Below are 19,714 nucleotides of genomic sequence, written 5' to 3' on the forward strand. Positions count from 1 at the left end.
CAAGTATGTGAGGTGATGGATGTGTTAATTAACTTGATTGTAATAATCATTTTTAAATGTATATATAGATCAAATCAGTACAGTGTACACCCTGAAAAAAGTAAAGGTAAATAAATAAAACAACAATTTTTCTTTCCTTCAATATACTGTGTAAAATATAAAATAAGCCATAAAGAAAGTTTCTCATTTTAGTACAATTATAATTTTATATTATAGGAACACAGGAATCTCTGCTTCATCTATGAGTGCTCTGTGATAATCTCTCTGAATCCCATAAAATGAAAACATCATTTCTCATAAGTTTTAATGTCAACATGTTGGCATGACTTACCTGCTGAAACATCAGCCTGTCTGTTTCTAGGCTACTCTGGGCCTCTGGAGTTCCTGATCTGGCTCCTGACAAACCATGGTTCAAGGACATGACCAAAAGAGAAACAAGAAAACTTCATAAATTTAGGTTAACCACAATCAGCAAAATCTCATAAACATTTGTGATATGTAAAATAAGATGTAGGGTTTTAAATCCATGCTTTTTGAGACAGAACCTGCTAAGTAAATTATTAATATTATGTATAAACAATATTCAGGGAACTTCTGTCAATGACTTAGAACCAACTTTAAAAGCACTTTATAGGCATTCATTTAATTAGAAAAATATTAATGCTCTAATTATAAACAATTCTTATTTAATAAGGTAGGTCAGTTTGGTTTAATTTGATATATGCTCTTACAGTAATGAGCTATATTTTAAAAACATATTTTAAATTTTGGGTTTCCACAAAATCCCAACTATTTGTTTTTCCCAATTTACTCTAGGTATTATAAGTACATCAGTTAGGAACAGCTTTTTAAACAGTTGTCAAATATATCAGACCTAAAATTTATCAATATTGTACAACTTGTTTTCACTAATCCCTATACTTCAACACTTTATCTCCCCTCCTATTTTCAAAAGCACATCACTTTGATAGATTAAAATACCATATTATTTCTACAACATATTCTTAAGTTTATTGACATGTTGGTTTCCATTGGTCTTGCAACCCTTCACTTATGCTCTGACCACCCAAAACACAATTCCTTGGGTAACACAGGTACAGCCATACATCAACATGTAGACTCAATTCTGATCACTTCATGTAGAAGCCACTCTTACTCTCTACTTCTTTATACTACTTTTTTTCTTATTGAAACCTGCAATTATCTATCTGATTAAGTTTTATAGATTATCTGTTTTGTCCATGGAATGTGGGGACAGAGAAGGCACAAGCTTTGTCTTATTCACTATCTTCAATGTACAGAATAGAGCCTAGCACATAGTAGTCGCTAAATAAATATTTGTTCAATGACCAAATGACTGAACTGAAGACATACCAGGAAGCTGGATTGGGCCTTTTGTTCTGGGTAAAAGATTCTCTGCAGATACTCAGTTTTAAGTGTTTTGGTTCAGACTATGCCAGGGGAGATAAGATACAGTAATGGGTTTCTAAATCCCTGCCAAACTCATTTCCTCCCTGAGCATATACTTCTGGAGTCTCACCTTAATCAGTTTGGATCCCACCAGAGAACCATATGCTGAAACAATGCCTCTCCCATGACATCCTTGAACAACTGGAGGCCTTAAAGATCTTCAGGTGTGTAAGCATGGGCTTACAGGATGAAGAAGCTTGTCCTTAATAAATTGCTATTTATGACTTAAAGATATGCTGTTTCCAAGGCTTCCTACTTAAAGAAGCATCCAGAATTCTGCTTCTACTTAGGATATGGATATGGATATGGAAAACCTCAAGAAAACACTGCTTTCATCTACCTGCAGAGGTTTTGCCTCCCATTTTTGCATTCCAGTCTATACTGATTTAGAGGGTTTTGTTTTTAAAGAAGAAACACTTCCATCAGCAGATACAAAAGAGATCCCAGCAAATAGGAAACAAATTGGTCCCAGCAAATAGGAAACAAATGTAAGAAAGCATAAAAACATCTCATTTATGCAATATGATGGGCAATTGGGCAAATTTATAAGCAAAATTTCAGCTTACTACATTTATTTACTGTGTTGTCTTAAAAATTAATGATTTAGGTTAGTGGTCAGCAAAATGAGTTGATGACGAAATCTGGCTCCTCTGCATGGTTTTGTAAAGCCACAGCACCACAGAGAAGGTTAGGGCTATGAACTGCAGAGACCAAGCCAGGGAGTTCCGCCCCGCTCTATTCCGCTTTCACTCCCACCACCTGCTCCTTCAGAAGGCAGCCCCCGCCACCTCACTATTGGCAACTTCTGAGCAGTGGAATCTCGGTCCAGGAGTCTGCAACTCAGCTAGTCAACTTGCCTTCAGTCAAGTGCCCAAGTGGAGATAGCTGGGCTCTCACTATAAATAGAATGACTTTATATAGCTTTTTAATTTAAATATGTAACTTGATACTTCGTAATTTATATGTTAAAACTTAGTCAGTGAATAACACTTGATACAAAATTAAGTGTTATTTTCGATCTTTAGAGTTTCACTTGAATTCATACTTACCCCTGTACTGAACTTAAATAGTTATGCTTACTCTTTTTGCGGATAAAGCACAAATATACATACAGTATACAGACAGATATACAGAATGTCTGTGCTCTTAAAATTTGATGGAGGGGGTGATTAAGAAAAGATGTCTAAAAAGTTTTCTTAGAAGAGCAGTAATAAAAAAGCAGTTGAGAAACTGTTTTGAGGAAACTACTCAATAGCAATGTCAATAGTAATCAGGAGATGGGGGTTGCCCATTCATTTATCATATTTTCTATTCCATAGAACCCGAGACCATTTTTCTAAAAATAAATATTCACTAAATAAGCCCTCGGGATTTTTGTATATGGAGGTTTGGGCACCTGAGTTAGAAAGAAAAAAGCCTGTACCTGAGAACAAGATGTATATTCTAAACTTTGAATTTGAATAATTTTGAATTTTCATTTCAAACTGCCAGAACTGAACATATTAGTGTAATTAAGTTCGACTTTCTGAATTATAGCAATAATTCATTAATTTTAAATACTTTAAGTATTTATTGTATACTTAATTGTACAATTAAGTATAGTACTTTATTGTATGTGTATACTACATACTTTATTGTATGTGTATACTACAATTTGTCCATTTACTTTCAATGTTATTCATGTTGTCTATATCTGTTTAAAATTTAATACCTTTATATTAATTCCATGATATTGCATACATTCTCTCCTTCAAAATTCTGGGATCTTCTAACCCCACTCATCTCATAAGCAGATTTATAAGATGCATACTGAATTCCTTCCATACAAAATGCCCCGAACCAGAATCAACTAAATATGTTAACATAGCTCTCATCAAAGTCTTTCCCTTTGAAATAACATTGACATGGCTAATCTCATTATTAACTGCTTCCTGATAAAGGAAACTTTTTACAGGAATATGTTGGTTCAAATAACCCATATTCCTACCTATAACCTATATTCCTGAAAGATATTCTGAGTATATAAATCTGGTTGACCTTTATAATGTTCTCTTAGCACATTATGCTATTGCCTTCTAACAATGGATGTTGGGGCTGCCTGGGTGGCTCAGTCGGTTGAGCGTTCGACTTCAGCTAGGGTGGTGATCTCACGGCTCATGGTGTTCGAACCCCGCGTCGGGCTCTGTGCTGACAGCTAGCTCAGAGCCTGAGCCTGTTTCATATTCTGTATCTCTCTCTCTCTGACCCTCCCCTGCACACATTGTCTCTCTCAGAAATAAATTAAAAAACATTTAAAAACATTAAAAAAAAACACTGGATGTTGCTGTTGAGAAGTCAGCTAACACTCTAAACGTTGTTGGTTTTGTGTTTGTTTGTTTGTTTTTTAGTAAAATAATCAGATTTTTCCTTCTGACTTTAAGATGTTTTGTCTTTGGTGTTTGTCAATTCCACAATAGTGTTACTTAGTATAAATTTATTTTCTCAGTTAGCCTACTTCTAGGCTTCAACCTAGCTTGTTTTTTTTTTTTTGTTTTTTTGGTCTATTTTCACAAGTGCTTATATATTGTTCCTACTCCATTTTTCTTCTCCTCAGTTCTGGTTTTTTTTTGTTGTTGTTGTTGTTTTAATGTTTTTTTTTATTTATTTATTTCTAGGAGAGAGAGACAGACAGCGTGAGCAGGGGAGGGTCAGGGAGAGAGGGAGTCACAGACTGAAACAGGCTCCAGGCTCCGAGCTGGCAGTCAGCACAGAGCCCGACGCGGGGCTCGAACCCACGAACCGCGAGATCATGACCTAAGCGAAAGTCGGACGCTCAACCGACTCAGCCACCTAGGCGCCCCTCCTCAGTTCTGGTTTTGATTAGATATATATTAGAACTCACATCATCCTTTATATCTTTAACTGTTTTTCATATTCATTTTTCCTTTAAAAATTTTTTTTCAATGTTTTATTCATTTTTGAGACAGAGAGAGACAGAGCATGAGCAGGGGAGGGGCAGAGAGAGAGGGAGACACAGAATCCGAAGCAGAATCCAGGCTCTGATCAAGCTGTCAGCACAGAGCCCGATGCTGAGCTCGAACCCATAAACCATGAGATCATGAACTGAGCCAGAAGTTGGAGGCTGAACCAACTGAGCCCACCCAGGCGCCCCCAGTCTTCCTCTTTAGATTATATTCGGATATGACTTTGGTTTCTATTTCAGTTTATTAATTCTCTCTTTAGCTCAGTTAAGCATATCCGTTGAATTTTTAATCTCAATGTTCATACTATCCAGAGCTAGAAGGTTTATTTAAGTCTTTATTCAAATATGTTTAGACATTTTACTACTATGTTTTTCCTTGAAAATATTTTCATTTATTTATTTTATTCATTTAAACATATTATATCTACTTTTTATATGCTGTTTTTATAATTTCAAAATTAAAACATATTCAGATTTTATAGATTTTATTGTGCTGTCAATTCTGCTTGTTGCTTATGTTTCCTTCTTTGCCTTTCTTTTTTACATTTTTGTTGTGAGTTCATCCTTTTTGGATTTTTATCTGAGAAAATACATTGTGTTCTTATTTTAAGTGACTTAGTCTAAAGAGACTTAGTATTCACTCCTGCCAATTGCCCAGAAGTCCTGTCAATCAAGAATGGTTTTAGGCTGAATTCTTGACTTTTTTTTAAACCCATGCAAGAAATATGAATTCACTCTTCAACCTTAAATAAAAAATAATTCACGGTAGGGGCGCCTGGGTGGCTCAGTTGGCTGAGCCTCCAACTCTTGATTTTGGCTCAGGTTATGATCCCAGAGAGCTTGCTCTATGACAAGCTCTACATTGAGAGTGGAGCCTGCCTGAGATTCTCTCCCTCTCCTCCTGTGTCCCCCTCCCCTGCTTGTGTGCTCTCTCTCTCTCTAAAACAAACAAACAAATAAATAAACTTAAAAAATGAAGCAATTTGTGGCTAAAATATCAAAAGAGAATATTTCACTCCATTCAATACCAAGACTTGAGACAGGTTGTTTTCCTTATCGTTTATAACAGGTGTTGTTTCTATTTCACCCTTACACAGAGAAACTTTTTGATCTCAGCTTATTATGTTTCTTTTTTCTAATGTTTTATTATTTATTTTTGAGAGAGAGAGAGAAACAGCATAAGCAGGGGAAGGGAAGAGAGAGAGGGAGACACAGAGTCACAGAACCCAACTGCGAGGCTCAAATGGACAAACCGTGATCATGATCTGAGCCAATGTTGGATGGTTAACCAACTGAGCCACCCAGGTGGTCCTTATTATGAGTGTTTCAAATGATGCTTGTATAGTCTTTGTCTCTAAACCCTGTGCGTCGTGGGCNCTTACCTGGCCTATTTATTAATGACTCTCAATAAATGAGTTCCCTTTCTTTTCCTTCTAATAACATGTTTTAAGTTTTACTGTATTTTCTGGAATTATCTGATTTTTAAAAAAGTTTTTATTTATTTTTGAGAGACATAGACAGAGCATGAGCAGGGAAGGGGAAGAGGGAGAGAGAGAGACACAGAATCTGCAACAGGCTCTTGGCTCTGAACTGTCAGCTCAGAGCCTGACAGGGGGCTCAAACCCATGAACCAGGAGATCATGACCTGAGTGGAAGTCGGACTGACTGAGCCACCCAACCGCCCCTGGAATTATCTTCTTTTTAATTCAGAGTTCAGTAAGTGACTGCTTCTTTGAAAATATAATACTCTTTCTGTCATTATCCAATATTGGCCCTGCTTGAAATGAATGAGCTTAATAAATACAGTTTTATTGTTAATATATCTGAAAAATACAGAAAGTTTAGCAATGTCAATTCACACTTTTCAAGAATATACTCAGCATTTCATGTTTAGGATTGAAAATCCATCAAACTACTGTCATTTCACTTTACCTCACTGGTGTTCAGAAAAAACCTTTTTGTCCAATATGTCACATAATTTCTACTTAGTTACTTTGTATAATATTATGGTAGTATGCTATTACAAATAAATATACACATATTTTCATAAGACATACTATTGGGAAATGTTAGCCAAAGAAAAAAAAATCCTAAAATAAAAACCAGTGTTATTAGCAAAAATGACTGAGGTTAGGGATTAAAAGGGATACAGCAATAGAATGTTGAAATAATAAGAAAATAAATCACCTCAAAGAAGTATGGCTAAAAAGGTAACATTTGTAGCTTTAGGGTCTTTTCAGGATTATGTTCACATAAGGTGACAGGTCTTTGGAACAGAATGTCCAGCATTCTACTCACTTTTTCTGACCTAAATATATGTTGAAGGCACTGGTATTGATGTAATTTTTAAAAAGCTGACTATCCAGTCACCACAGTTACCTACATGTTGGAAATGACAAATGAGTCAGCCTTACATAAAATGCTATCAATAATAAAAGGAGAATTGAAATAATAGTCACATGCTTTTTTTTCTCTTATAGATTTCCCTTTTGCAAAACATGTGTTTGTTAAGCCTTTTGTGCTTGAGACATTACGAGACACTAAAATTGAGTATCCAAGGGATATACCATAGATTCTACTGTCAATAATAGTGCATTATATGAAATGAAGAAATGATACACACACCCATCTGAATCACTAGCCTCATATAAACTTTATATTGCATAATAATTAAAAATTATTTTAACAAATATCACCAAATTGTTTCATCTATATAAAACTCTGTTGAGTGAGTGTTATTATCCTCTTTTGTATAAATTAGAAAACTGAGGAACTGCGACAATATGAAAATGTCTCAAAGTCTCACAGCTAATAAATGACAGCGAAAGAAGAATGCTATTTTTGTTTGGATTCAGACTTGAATATATGGAGCCTAGGAGCATGGAAGAATTAGAATAGGGGCATAACCAAGACCGGGGAAGAGTGAGAAGCTACGGCTCTGATCTCAAAGAGGACACAATTTGTCCCCTAACAAATTCTGAAAGCGATTATGAAATATTCACTTAGGTAGGTAACAATGAATCCAGTTAATAGGCAACACTTAAGAGGTATGTTTTCAAAGTAAATGAAAATGGGATATTGAAAAGATATCTGCACTTCTATGTTTATTGTAGCACTGTTCATAATAGTCAGGATATAAAAACAGCCTAAGTGTTGGATGGATAAATAAGATATGGTGTGTGTACACACACACACACACACACACAATGGCATATTATTCTGCCATAAGAAAGAAGAAAATCCTACTATTTGCAACAACATAGATGGAGCTTGAGGGCATTATGCTAAGTGAGATAAGTAGTCAGACAGAGAAAGACATATCATACTGTAAGATATCACTTATACGTAGAATCAAAATAAGCCAAACTTATAGAAACAAAGAGTAGAATGCTGGTTACTACAGGCTGGAGGGTGGGAAAATTGGGGAGCTGTTGTTTAGGATACAAACTTGCAACTAGTAGATAAATATAAGTTCTGGAGATCTAATAGACAGCATAGTGATTTTAGTCAACATTACTGTATTGTTTTTTTTAATATAATTTATTGTCAAATTGGATGACATAAAATGTGTAAAGTGTGCTCTTGTACTTGGATGCTTTTACTCATTAAGAGGTCATATGTTGGGCCTAAAAACAACTTGATTTTGAAGGTTAAAATGGAAGACTTGGAGAAAAAATGGAAACCTGCCTATCTGAAGGGATTTAGTAAAACATATGGATGGCATGTAGTTATTTCCTAAATGTTATATAGGTAGATTTCAACATTAATGAAGATGAACATAATCATAGGACTATTGTTGAAGTGTATTATCTTTGTGGATCTTGTCAAATTCATGAACAGGGTATTCTATTGGAAGTTCTGAGCTGTAACAGGAAGCTTGTGTGAGGGCTTACAACCCAATCCTTACAACCTTTATGGATGGGGGTAGGGTAGACATGGGCATCGCTCCTCCAGTTATAGAAGCCAAAGAAGAATTTCAGAAAGAAGGATATGTTCTATTAGTTTTAAGTACTTCTAGAAAGACATCAACAGGCCAACTAGATTTTTAATGGCAAAGATTATGTAATTTATTCCCAAACTGGAACACTTTTGAGATTGAAACAGAATGCTTTTCATCATTTCCCTGAGATAATAGGTGTATACTGGGATTGTCCCTGGCATACTTGGAAATATGGTCATTTGAGGCATTCATGATATTTGCTAGTGCAAGATTCAGGTGATGGGTTAGAAAAATTGTAGGCTAATAGTAATGACAATACCCAGTACACAGTAATTACTGCTTAGTCTTAAGTGCTTTACACAAAGTATCTCATTTTTCACAATAATCTTATGAGTTAGGTACAATCATTGTAGAAATTTTACAAATGAAGATATTGTAGGACATAAAGATTAAACAACTTAAACAGGGTCAGAAAGCCAAGAGCTGGAAGATCCAGGATTAGACCCCAGACTATCTGGCTTCAGAGCCCACATTCCTAACCCCTATGCCACACGCAGCCTAGTTATCATGGGTTGGAGAAAGATGAGGCAGGTGGAGGGCAGTAGAGCAGTAGATGTTATCCTATCCTTTTGTTTGTTTTTCTTTTTTGTTATCTTTTAATAGTGTTTTTTTTAAAGAATAAAAAGAATAGAGTAGAGAGGGATAGCATAAGAGAGAGACAAGCATATTTATGTGTTGGGATTAAGCATTCAGGAAAGAAGGAAAGTTATAAAATAGAGAGAAAGAGATCAAGTTCTCATTTCCATAGATCTCCTCCATGAGCTGGACCAAGTGCTCAGATGGGAGTATTCTTCATAGATCAGAGGATTTTCCACATGCCTTACAGCTATGTATTCCCAATGGAGAAACAGTATCAGGAAGTCATTACTTATTATCATGGTTACATTTATATTATAAAGTGTCTGGCCTATAAAATGTGCTTGTCAAATGTTTGTTTAATGAATAAGATAAAATTAACTTTATGAATTTTCAATAAGAGCTAAGGTTTTAGCCGTTTTTTCTTTTATATTTGACCATTCTTAGTTAAAAGACAATTCTCTTTTATTATAGACATAAAATAATCTCATTGTTATTCTAATAGATATTCAGTTAATGAAATACAGTCACATGTATTAAAAATACATGTATATACCAAAACACAAAGCTACCTTTAAAAAACTATTGGATGTATTTCATGTTTCCAAATTATCAGAGGACTCAGTTATATCTCGTTATTGCAAGTAATTTTACTTATAAAGATTTATTTTCATAGAAATTTAAAACTATTTGTTTACTATTTAATTAACAGTAATGGACAGAATATGTTCAATAAAGTGAGATTCATTCATACATTCATTCAGCAAATATTTAGTGACTACTGAGTTCCAGGTTGTAGCAATATGGCAAGTAATCAGAGACCAAGTCCCTGCTCTGCTGGAGGCTATATTCTAGAAGGCAATTAGCAGCAATAATAAAAATGGTGGATTTGCAAATATATGTCTATACTGTCCAGTATTTATCATGCTTAGTAAGGGGGGAGAAGACTTCTCAATCAGATCATCCATAATATCATAACACGGGGCCAGATAACACTTATAATATACTTTATTAAATGCTGTGTAGACCTTGGCTAGAGGTTGGTCATTTCTCCTTTGTGAGCAGCCAAATAAGTCCATGCCCTCACTCTCTCCCCTGATAGGGTTCTCACACTACAGCACACTACACATTCACTCTAATAGCCCAGGTACCAGACATCCAAGAACAGTTTCTATATGCTTGCTGAAATTTTTCAAACTAGCCAATGCTAAACCTGTTAATCCTGCTTCACACTTTACTTTCCACAGAAACTACAATAAAAATACTTGCCCACAGTTCCCTTTGTCTCTCTGGGTGGTGACCAACCTCAACGGCCTGCAATCTGAGTGGCTAGCCCTACAAGGCATACAGTGCTTTCCCCAGGGAACTGTGAGTAACAAAACTGTAATACTTGTTCTGGAATCTTTCTCTTGATCTGCATCTGGACTCACTATACCTCATTCAAGGTAATATGGTTAAAATACTATTGCACGCTGCATTTTCATGTTGCATGGAAGGCCCTTTGCCTCTTGTAGACTGCTCAAATGTAGTCCATAGTCTAAAAATAGATTGACGGCTATTAGCATCTCATGTAATTAGACTTAAAAATTAGTGCACAAAGAATTGTAACTTAAAATAACTTCTATTGGTATTTAAAAATATGTTTAATTTCATTTTTGGCTTACACACACACAGGCGTGCGCGCACGCACACACACACACACACACACACACAGGAGTTGGTTTGGTTAGAATCAGTAAGAACTTATGGCCTTAAAACAGAAAAGCATTTTGAAAAGAAAACAACCAGTAAAATCAAACTCTGTGTAACTTTCCCCAAGGGCATAATGGGAATGGAGACAGAATAACTTCCTGTGTGTCTTCCCTGCTAACCAGTAACCTCACTCTACTTCTAGCCGCATGCTCCTGTAGCTTCCAGCATCCCAAGGTTACTTTTAAAGTTTGGAGATTCTGCCTCTTTGACAGTTTCTCTATATTTATCATTTAGCCTTGTTCATCTTCTATAAATTCTTTTATTGTGCACCAAAACAAATACTGTATGATTGACACTGTTTTGAAATGCATATTATTCAAATGATGAAATGAACTTTCCATATATCTGATTTCCATTCTTCACTTCATCTGTAAGTGTTCCTTTTAATATTTTTCTTATATTCAGTTACCCATATGAAGGATTTATTCCAGGGCTATATTTAGAAAGACTAAAAATTCAAGGAATCATTGTAATCCAAGCACAGATTGCTCTGATTTAGAAGTTCTAAATCAGTCTTAATATCTGGGGAAGTGGAAAAATAGTGTCAGGACTTTACTCAAGTGAATAATTCAGATAGAGGTAAGATAAACTTTGAAATAAATGGAGTTGGATTCATATTTAAGTTTATGGAATACCATACCTAGGATTACCATCCTTCGTGGTAGCTGTCCACAAAAGGTAGCTGTCTACAGAACAGATGGAGGAGGAATTCATTGATTTTCACTAAAACTCCCCCTTCTTTCAGTCCCTGCACATCTTTTTTTTTTTTTTTTTTTGCTTCTAGAGAACTTGCACATTATGAATTGTGGACATAGATGGCCCATGAAGCTGAAGGTAATGATGTTGGTGGACACCTCAAGGTTGACTTGCAACATACTAAATAAATTACTAAATAAAACTAATAAAATAAATAAAATTATAACACTGAGTACTGGTATTTTAAAAATAATAGAAGTAATAAATAAAAATATTAATAAATACAAAATTCATGTTTAGAGACCATGAAATGCCAGGTATGTAGTACTGGTGGCTGTGGATGAGTTACCTAGATTTCCTCTGGATACTGTGCAGACATTATTATTTTCTGATCCGTTGGAGCTATTTGAATGAAGGGCAGTAAGAGTGAGTTCCTTCTAAGTTGGGGATTCTCTGTTGTGGTGAACTCTTCAAAGGGGCTTAAAGGAGTTCTGCTTTATTATTTATAATAATAGCCATCAGGTGAATAGTTCATAGCTTTTCCAAAAGAGGCTGAAAAATATATGGGACACATATACTTTATCAATAAGTCAATAACTAGCGTAGCAGGGGTAATTCTTGTTCTCTTGTTACAAACTTTCTTGGGCAAAGACTGTGCATTTCACTTTTCTGTAATTGTATTATCCAAGCTTATTAGTACCTCTTAGCACCATGTTTTACACATATTAGGTTTTTAATATGCATTTGTTAGATAAATCATGGGTTCAGAAAATATACTGAATCCTTTCAATAGTGGTATTTTAGGATATTGAGCTTGTGCTTTGGATTAAAAACTGTTCAGTTTTTCAACAATTAGTCTTCATCTTTCTGAAGTCAAAGGGTAAAGAAAAAAAAAGACTACCTCCCAATCGTTCTAATTTTCAAATTTTACCACAATTTAACATATGAATTTCAGTTGACAGTTGGTTTGTGCTTTATATCCTGTTCATTGCTAGCTCTCTAAAAGGTGATATCCAAAAATACAGAATTCAATAAAAGATGTGTGAAAAATAAATGCCACTTGATTTCAGTATTTACTTTATGATGGAATTCTCACTTTTTATTTCTTGAAGCAGATTCCACTTTTCTAAATGTTGCATTCCCAAAATAAACATGTAAACAACAAAATGAAGATGACAAATGTACAGGCTGAGAGTTGGAGGAGCCTAAAAAAATGGTACTCCAGTTTAAACATGAAGGACTCAGTCTTGAGCTCACAGAAGCATGTATTGCTTCCAGGTCCTTTTTTCAAATGCAAATGTCTTCTTACATTATAGATTTGCATACAATTGCGTACATTCTTCCAAAATGCAGACTTATTGCAAATATGGTAACAATACATTGGAAATTTGAATGTTCCCAGGCCAAAAAAAAAAAAAAAATACAAAGCAAAACACACATTCTCTCCTTTATGCTGTGCCTTTACATAAAAGAAATAAAAGAAAAGAAAAAACAAGGAAAGACAAGACAAGAAAATAAAATAGAGGGAGAGGGAGGAGTGGAGGGAAGGAAGGAGGCAGGCAGGCTATTTCTTTTCTTCTTTTTTTTTTTAAATGTTTATTTATTATTGAGAGAAAGAGACAGAGCATGAGAATGGGAGGGGCAGAGAGAGGAAGACACAGAATCTGAAGCAGGCTCCAGGATCTGAGCTGTCAGCACAGAGCCTGATGAGGGGCTCGAACACCACAGACTGTGAGGTCCTGACCTGAGCTGAAGTCGGACACTTAACTGGCTGAGCCACCCAGGAGCCCCCAGGCAGGCTATTTCTGAGATGCATGAAGCAAAAGCCTATGCAAAAAATAAGCATCTCCTCTCCTAGCTATTTCTCTTTTACCTTCTGGCTAAACAGAGTGCCTGCCTTAATATTTTGCCTTAACACTGCCTCCTTAGAGTACTGCCCTATACATCAAAATTATTCTTCACATCCACTTAAAGTATTTGGAAATAACATTGAAAGGCTTGGCCAGAACATGTGTGGAGTGAGAATAGGGTTGAGGCAGCTGGTGGACAGACAGGCCAGACTCATATATATTTCAGTCTTTCATAATAATTTTCTAGAGCACTTACTTCAGGCGCCACAATTTTTCATACATCATATTAGCTTATAAAAATTATATAAAGTAAAACACAACTACAACAGTACCTAGAACAGTGACTACTACATAGTAGACACTCAATAAATATTTATTGAATCAGTAACTATTTATGGGATAGATGAGTGAATAAAAAACATATATGAGTGGAAATGCTTCAGATGGCCCAGTATGATGGTGTTAGCAGAAACAATGACGCTTTAATTCCCAGTTGTCAACACTTGGTGTATGCATTTCATCTCTCTTTTAGATGCAAATTTTTATGGGATTTACGACAAATGTCACTAACATTTCATGTGAACATATTTGAGTCTTTTTCTCCTGATGAAAAACTTAGTATTCCAGAACTTCAGAGCTTAAAAAACTTTATAAATCATGCTGTTCAAACCTTATTTTACCCAATAGAAAACTGAGGACTAAGGTCTCAGGGCTCAGTGCTAGAAATAATACTAGCAGGCAATTCTCCCAAGCGACTGTCTTGAAATTTTTTAGTGCTACATTAGGGCAACATGAAGACACAGAGGCCATAATTCAGAGATACATATAATGGATAAAGGGTACAAAAATGGAATTCTGGGGCTCATTAAGTATATTTTGTCACCTACCAAGTTTATTCAAGTTTTGCATTGAACATACAAGTCCAGTTTTGATTGGCAGCCAATCCAGTTTAGCAAAGTTGTTAGTAAATTAATGCAATAGTGATTTTATGTCTATGAATAAATAGCAGGGAAGGGAGGGTGTTTCAAAGGAATGAAGGTATCAGTAGCTCACAAATTATACCACACAGTCACCACTAGATGATCCACTCATACTGTCAATCTGTTCAAATGTTCCCTTTGAATTGGATGCTGATATGCCCTACCATCCTTTTATTTTATGAATAATGGAGACATCATAGCTTAAGATAGACTTCATGTTCCAGCTAAGGGCCATTCTTCTCTCTGTTCTCTATAACGTTCCTGCAATACCAGGTTTATAACAGATCCTCAGAAAAAGTTGGCTGAATGAACACAAATAGCAGTGTAAAAGCCAAAAGGATGATTGTTGAAATCTTTCCCTTGCCAGTCAGAACTTTGATATTTTATCAGACAATTTGGAGGAGACAGAAGTCAGCTCTAATCCACATGATTCTAAGGACTTAGGCTTCACCAACTCTGGACTGGGATCATGCTTTCTGAGAAAATGTATGATACCCTGCCTACAATTTGATAAAAGCAAAAGATACCAATGAAAGAATACACATCTGCCAGCTCAGTGGTTCAAGGTTACCAGTAGGTTTATAGTACACTACTCACTTTCATCTGCTTTTCATATTGAGTTTCCAAGTAAGAATTTACTTACACAGCGAGTCTATACCAACCAAGTAAAAATAAAGGTATAAAGTTTTACTAAAGCTTCTCTCCAATAGACATCAGTGAAGAGGAAAGATATACATGTGATAAAAATTGGACTCACCTATCACATGCCTCCTTCTAAATACAATCTTCATTGTGACCAAGAAGGATACTTCTAGTCAGATTGCTTCAGGGAAGATTCTTCCTGAGTTATGTTTCCCCTAGCAAAGCAAAACACGTTATTTAAATAACTGTTTTCATAAATAGATAGTATAGAGAATGTTGTGTTTTTGGAGTACATAAATGCTCATAAGTTATATTTTAAAAATCACTGCACCTGCATTAAAATTATAATTTATTATTTATAACATTGGCTTTGTTAACAATTTATTAAAGATAAAATCCCAATTTGTAAAAAGAATCATATCACATTTAGAAAACAATGGCCACGTCATTTTTGACTAGTGCTCAACATTTTTTCATTCAAAGTTATATAGCTTTAAAAAAACTGAAAATTTATAAATAAATGCTGTAAAATTGAGAAAATGATTACATAAAACTAAAATTGACCCCTGAACAATGCATGGTTAGGGGCACCCCCACATACACACATGCAGTTGAAAATCTGTGTATAATACATGACTCTCCAAAAACTCAACTACTAACAGCCTCTTGGTGACTGGAAGCCATACTGATAACACAATTGATTAACACATATTTTTGTATGTGATGTGTATTATATACTCTGTCTGTACAATAAAGTAAGCTAGAGGAAAGAAAATGTTATTAAGAAAATCATAAGGAAGAGAAAATACATTGATAGTACTATACTGTATTTATTGAAAAAAAAAAATCTGTGTATAAGTGGTCCCATGCAGTTCAAACCATGTTGTTCAAGGGTCAACTGTATAAAAAAGCTGGACAATGTAGAGATCTCTAAGGAAATTTCTAAGGAAATGTCAGAATCATTATGGACATAAAACACTTCTCTATGAATCAAAAAGCTTAGACTTAACTAGTAACTTCACTACACCTATGTAGTAACTTAAGTAACTTAACTACACCACAAGTGAGTGGATAAATAAATGTTTGTGCCCATACAATGGACTACTATTCAGCAAACAAAACAAAACAATAATAGGGTACTGATACATGTAATAACATGGGTCAGTCTCAATTTTATTATGTTGAGTGAAAGAAACTAGAGGAAAAGAGAACATATTGTATAATTTAATTTATATAAAACTTTAGAAAATATCAACTAACCTGTAATGGCACAAAGCAAATCAGTAATTGCCTTGAGACAGACAGAAAGTATTAATAATGACTAGACATTGCACTTTCTCATTGCCAGTGTGTAAGGCTGACTAAGATTTAGCATTGTAAACTGGTATATATGAGATCCAGGCAGGAGTAGAGAAGCATGGTAGACCTGACTAGGAACTCACACTGGAAGAAAAATGAACATACAAATTGAGAATGAAGACTGATGCTTGGAGCTATGTATACCCACCTCTACCTCACCGCCACCAAGCCTAGTTTTAATGAAATAAGAAAGAACTCACTCACACCAGATGATTACCTTAAAAGCATTACATCACGAAAATATCAAATTGTCCTTCCCACTTAGCCCCTATTTGGTTGTAGGAGAGACCACCTTTGCACTTTGACACATCAGCCTGTGGTCTCATTCCTTCCCATTTCTGTGGTCTGTGATACAAGGTCCTTCATGATCTGTCCCTTGCCTACTTCTTCAGTCTCATCTCAACCCATTTTTAATCTATGCCAAACTATTTCAGTTCTAAAAACTATGCTTGTTCAGAATTCCATGTCTTCACATAAAGCCTTTTACAGATTCTAAATAATTTGGATTTCAGGCTGAAGACAATGGGAATCTTTAAATCATGTCAAGCTGGGCACACAATGAATTTACATTTTAAAAAAGAAGAGTCCAGGCTTGAGAGGAGGCTGTTTTGACAAATGGAGCTATGTTTTCTAAAGTATGTCTATAAGAATTCCTTATATATTGCCCGTGATTTCCTCTATGATGGGAAATAGATGATATGTGCCAAAGCATTCCTTATGAGAAGGAAAGGATAGTTTGAGGTGTATATTTTGATAGGTGGAGAAATGAAGGACCTGCTGCGCAGTGGGCTCAGAATTTTCCTATGGCAGCAAGCTGTTAGCATGAAATTTTGATGACAGTTTTGGAGGCTTGAAATGATTCTGAGAAATTATGAGAAGGTTAATAGTTATTTAAGATTTCCAAGTTGTAATTTCTAAGTAGTATATATATAGAGTATCTATATACTCTCTCTCTATATATACATATACATATGAAGAACTGGCTCATGTGTTTATCATGTATTTATGGGGGCTGAGAAGTCCCACTATCTGCTGTCTGCAAGCTAGAGACCCAGAAACACCAGTGCTATAATTCAGTCTGAGTCCAAAGCTTGAAAACAAGGGGAGTCAATGATACAAACTGCAGTCTGAGGACAGAAAGAGATATCTCGGCTCAATCTGTGAGGCAGGAAAAAAACAAAAACAAAAACAAAAAACCCGACCACTTTCTCATTCTTCTGCCTTTTGTTGTGTTCAGGCTCTCAACAGATTGGATGATACTCACCCACATTGGGGAGAGCAATCTACTTTACTGAGTCCACCAATTCAAATGCTAGTCTCATCCAGGCACCAGAAACAATATTTAATCTGAGCACTCCATGGTCAGTCAAGTTGACACATAAAATCAACTATCAGAGAGTCTAACCAAAAGGACACCCACAAAACAGAAACAGACGTTATCAGGAAATGATACAAAACATTTCCTGAGCCTGAAAGTCATGCATCAGTGAATTAAAATGGTTCCCCAGAGCCAAGAACCACAAATGAAAAAAAGAAAAAGAGAAGAAAAGACACCAAGATAACAGCATCATGAATTTCACACCAAGGATAGAGAGACAATGTCCAGAGCTGAATAACATTGATTACATAGAAAGGAATGAAAATTAAAATAACCTCAGTTTTTCAGCATCCATATTGAGAAGCAGAAGGCAATAGACGAATATTTTAAAAATTCTGAGGAAAGTCATTGTCACTTTAGATTACTGTACACAATTAGATGCTTAAGAAAGTGGTAGTAGAATGACAACCTTTTTAGATTTGCATGATCTCAAAATTGTATCTCCCATGCATCCTTTCTTAGGAATGAACGCAAGACTACCAAAGCAAGAAAGCTAACCGAGAAGGAAGAAGACATGGGATTCAGGTATCAGGAAGTTCCACACAGAATACAGGCAAAGGGAATGCTCTGGATGTTGGCATAGAAATGTCCCAAGATAACAGCTGTGAGCACACCTGAAGAGCCACCAATCCACACTGAACTGGAGGAATCAGATCTTCAGGAGGAAAGCCTCTGGAAATAATTTAAAAAGAGAACATTTGACTTTATGGCAAATTACTGTGAGAAGTTTTACAAGGCTGTGGAAAGAAGGAGTGAACATCAGTAAGGAAACTGATCAAATCACAAAACAAGGGAAGTATGAACTTGAGGATTACCAAAAATGTGTACAAGGAAAGAAATCATAGTGCAATATTTGGCTGAGTAAAAACAACATTTACTTAGTTACAATAATTTAAACACAGAATATTGATTTACCTTACTGGGAAGGTGGCAATGTAGGGGAGAGGCAGTTAGAGACCTAAAGCCTCATCTCTCTTCACATAGGCAGGTAATAGCTAAACTTCACTAACAAATAAACAGCACAATAATAATACTAGTAGAAATATGAAGGTAAATGTCAGAGAAACAGCTGAGAAAGTTGAACATCATTGTTTTTGAGGATCAAAACTAGGAAATATGGCAAGAGTGGAACATAAGACTGCCATTTAGAGCACACTGGCTTTTTAAGCTATAGATTGGTATTAGTCTGGCAAACACTAAAAAATAAGTTATTTTAAAAAGAAAATGGAAAATGTGATTCTTAGAAATAGTAATAAGAATGATAATGAATTCTTTGTTATAGCAGCACTTATATATGCAAACTGAATTATTCAGGCCCTTCTCTGCATGGGGGAATCTCCACTGGGCCTTTCTATTTGCTTTGACAGCCTCCAAGTTGCTCTGGAAAAAGTCTTTACTGAACTCTGTGAAAGCACTGAGCAGCTTACCAAGGTCAGAAGCATGTTTGGAAGGGCCTTCCAAATTCAGAGAGTAAAAAGGGAATTAGCAATCTCCCAGAACAAATTGGGGACACTAGAAAGTCTGTAGCTCAAAGAAATGAGCAATTGGATTAAAAATTCTTCATTAAATAAGTTAAACCCCTCAGCCATCACACTTCAGTGTCACTGGCTTTAATAAGATCACACTATGTGAGATCAGCCCTGTGAGTGGGAGTTCTGTTTGTGAGAGGAGTGGGGGTGGGGGGAAGGAGGGAAAGAAGGAAGATGCAGTTTTCTTGGGACGGATTTCTGTTCTCAAATAAGCCACCTCTTTTTGACTGTACTCAATTACTACTATTACTATTTCCTCTTCTCCTCCCCCTCCACCCCTCCTTCTTTTTCTTCTTCACTTCAGACATTTCTTACAGGGTCATCAAGGTTACTGAGAATTTCCTTTATGGGTACCCACTGATACTTAATTCAAAATTTTAAGTTATTACAATTGTTAAATCAAAGAGCCCACTAGTTACGCTCTCCCTGAAGACTTAGTCTGAGGAAGCCTGGAAGGTTTTTGCTTTTCTAAGTAAATAGCAACAAAGCTGCTTGTTTGAATTCTCTGTTACACATAATG

At 35.6% G+C, this 19,714-nt stretch overlaps 1 long non-coding RNA gene across 1 annotated transcript in view; it reads right to left on the minus strand.

Annotated features, from left to right (window-relative positions):
- Nucleotides 1-19,714, minus strand: part of LOC144234104 (uncharacterized) — a 75,930-nt gene that overhangs the window by 18,528 nt on the left and 37,688 nt on the right. Inside the window, exons 3-4 of the long non-coding RNA XR_013335864.1 lie at nucleotides 15,044-15,143; nucleotides 332-396 (exon numbers count right to left, since the gene is read on the minus strand). This is a non-coding gene — a long non-coding RNA (uncharacterized LOC144234104). The remainder of the gene's footprint in view (nucleotides 1-331; nucleotides 397-15,043; nucleotides 15,144-19,714) is intronic.

The sequence above is a fragment of the Crocuta crocuta genome, unplaced genomic scaffold, assembly GCF_008692635.1.
Source record: "Crocuta crocuta isolate KB4526 unplaced genomic scaffold, BGI_CrCroc_1.0 scaffold518, whole genome shotgun sequence".
NCBI classification, from domain to species: Eukaryota; Metazoa; Chordata; class Mammalia; order Carnivora; family Hyaenidae; genus Crocuta; species Crocuta crocuta.